Below are 3,250 nucleotides of genomic sequence, written 5' to 3'. Positions count from 1 at the left end.
GTCCCCTGGGCCCCCGCTTCTCTTTCTCTACACTTTGTCTCTGTGTCTTATTTCTTTTCTCAAGTCTCTCGTTCCACCTAACGAGAAACACCCACAGGTGTGGAGGGGCAGGCCACCCCTTCAGGTTGACACCAGCCTCGACTCTTCCTCCCAAAAATGGGGATGAAAGGGTAAGATGCATGCAGGGGCACCACTGCCCGTCCCTGTCCTGGCTGCGGCCCCCGTCCTGGCTGTGGCCACCATGAGCGACTCACTCCATCATGGCTTCTGTTCCTCTCCGACGTGTTCTGGATCCAGGACCCCACCAGATCTCATGTCCAACTGTAATCCCCAGCATTGGAGGGGGGGCCTGGTGTGGGTGGAGTTCTCATGCATGGGTTGGCACCATCCCCTCCGTGCTGTTCTTCTGACAGGGAGTGAGTGGGTTCTCGTGAGATCTGGTCATTTTAAGAGTGTGTAGCAACTGGGTGCAGTAGCTCATGCCTGTAATCCCAGCACTTTGGGAGGCTGAGGCAGGCGGATTACAAGGTCAGGAGTTCAACACCAGCTTGACCAATCTGATGAAACCCTGTCTCTACTAAAAACACAAAAATTAGCCTGGTGTGGTGGCGTGCACCTGTAGTCCCAGCTACTTGGGAGGCTGGGGCAGGAGTATCGCTTGAACCCGGGAGGCAGAGGTTGCAGTGAGCCGAGATCGCACCACTGCACTCCAGCCTGCGCGACAGAGTGAGACTCTGTCTCAAAAAGAAATAAATAAATAAAAATAAAAAAGTGAGTAGCGCCTCGCCCCTCTCTCTCTTGCTCTTGTTCTTGCCGTGGAAGATGCCTGACGAACACAAACTTGTTCTCACTTAGACAAAGTGTGCCCAGAGTATGAGGGAAATAGATGTTTTCAATAAAATACGAGCCCTCCGTGAATATCTGATCTCTCAGTGGAGTAAGTCACCAGGACAAACTCAGAAACAAACTAAAGCAGATCAGGGCGGCGCTTTCACCACGTGAACGGTTTACCACCGGACACATAAAACAAAGTTACACACCAAACGACGCACCGGGAGAAGGATTTTTACCTTACGTGGGAAGGGACTGACATGTTTCACATGTCAAGGACTCAAAATAAATGAGACACAAGCAGTTGTAGGCAAAAAAGCAGGTAACTCTCGAAGAGTGTTACAACCAACCAACCAACAAACAAAAAAAGTTCAACTCCGTAAGTGAGCAAAGCAAATAAATAAGACAGTCGTTTTTAAAAAAGTATTCACCACTCTGTTTCTTTATTTTGTTTATAAAGGCAAACCCCTTGTAGGGCAGAACTAAGGATGGTGTACCTGCAACCACAGAGGGCGGGAACCCAAATCAGCACCCTCTTCCTGGAGGACCATTTGAAGAAACAGTGCAAGATGGAAGTTATCAATAACATTATGATAAAACTCTTTGTTCATTGGAGCCTCCAATCCAGAAAAACGCTAGATTTCAAAAGAAAAAAATACCTTCAAATATGATGGTTACAATTTTTAAGTGTAAAAAGTAGAAAAATGAAAAGAGGATTATAAACTCAAAGTCAGCAGAGGAAAAGTTTGAGCAAAAATGAACCAACAAAAGACAAAACCCAAAAAGAACCAGCCCGGGCAACATAGCGAGACCCTGTCTCTAGGAAGAATTTAAAAAAAAAAAAAAAACAAAAAAAAAACACCAGCCAGGTGTGCTAGCGTGCACCTGTAGTCCCAGGTACTCAGGAGGCTGAGGCGGACGGATCACTTGAGCCCAGGAGGTCGAGGCTGCAGTGAGCCAGGATTGCACCACAGCACTCCAGCCTGGACAACAGAGTGAGAATCTGTCTCAAACAAACAAACAAAAACGAAAAAAAGAAACCCTAATGAGTAGAAAACTTGGTGAAGTGACGAGAGTAAGTCCATGTGGTCGGCTGACTCTCAGCCCCTCAAAGATGTCCCCATCCTAACTGCTGGAGCCTGCGACTGTGTTTTGTTACCTGAAACGTTGCAGGGGTGATGAGGTGACAGGCCCTGAGATGGGAGATGATTCTGGACAATCTGGGCCAGCTAGCATAATGGCAAGAGTCCCCATAAGAGGGAGGGTCAGAGGAGGAGCTGTGACAACAGAAGTGGGGGTCGGGGCGACGTCACAGCTGGAAGAGGCCACAGGCCAGGAAAGCTAGAGAAGGCAGGGACACAGATCCTCCTGGAGAGTCTCCAGAAGGAACCAGGCTTGCTGCTGACCCACTGACCCCTTGACTTCTGATCTTCAGAACCATTAGATAAAAGACTGGTGTTGCTTGTGTTTTGTGTCCATGGTAATTCACCAGAGCAGCAAAAGGAAACTAAGAGAGTCCACAGGACCAATTAACATCATCCATGTGAACAGAGCCTAAAATTCCCATCCGTGTGCTGCTTAGAAGAGGCCCCACTCCATAAATGTCATGGTGAGGGTTGGATGCGAGTGGCGGGAGAATATGCGCCAGACAGATGCCAAGAAAGAAGCGAGCCAAGATGCCACCTCCATGCCGGATGAGGCGGGGTTGAAGGAGACGTAAAGGACTTGATGCAAGGCCCAGTGAAAGGCGACAGTGATGCAGAGTGTGGCAGACACCAACAGAGCATGTGCAGAGGCCTCCACAGGGGACAGCTAGGCAGAGTGTGGCACAGACACCAGCACAGTGAGTGCAGAGGCCTCCACAGGGGACAGCTATGCAGTGTGCGGCACAGACCCTAGCACAGTGAGTGCAGAGGCCTCCACAGGGGACCAGCTATACAGAGTGCGGCACAGACACCAGCACAGCGCACACAGAGCCCTCCACAGGGGACAGCTGTGCAGACTGCGGCACAGACACCAGCAGAGCGCGTGCAGAGGCCTCCATAGGGGACGGTTATGCAGGGCACAGTACAGACACCAGCACAGCATCCTCCATAGGGGACAGCTATGTAGAGTGCACCACAGACACCAGTACAGTGCACACAGAAGCCTTCATAGGAGCAGCTATGTAGAGCACAGCACAGACACCAGCACAGCATCCTCCATAGGGACCGGCTATGCAGGGCACAGCACAGACAACAGCATGGGGCGTGCAGAGGCCTCCACAGGGTACCAGCTATGCAGAGTGCAGCACAGACACCAGTACAGCATATTCCATAGGGAACCAGCTATGCAAAGCAGGGCTCAGACACTAGCACAGCATGTGCAGAGGCCTCCATAGGGACTGGCTATGCAGGGCACAGCACAGACACCAGCATGG

At 50.7% G+C, this 3,250-nt stretch overlaps 1 protein-coding gene across 1 annotated transcript in view; it reads right to left on the bottom strand.

The window, feature by feature from the left end:
- NADSYN1 (NAD synthetase 1) overlaps positions 1 to 3,250 on the bottom strand; it is a 47,663-nt gene that overhangs the window by 38,237 nt on the left and 6,176 nt on the right. The gene's annotated exons all lie outside the window — the stretch shown is intronic.

This window comes from Mandrillus leucophaeus, unplaced genomic scaffold, assembly GCF_000951045.1.
Source record: "Mandrillus leucophaeus isolate KB7577 unplaced genomic scaffold, Mleu.le_1.0 Scaffold325, whole genome shotgun sequence".
In the NCBI taxonomy this organism is placed as follows: Eukaryota; Metazoa; Chordata; class Mammalia; order Primates; family Cercopithecidae; genus Mandrillus; species Mandrillus leucophaeus.
This window is presented reverse-complemented; position numbering and strand designations above follow the sequence as displayed.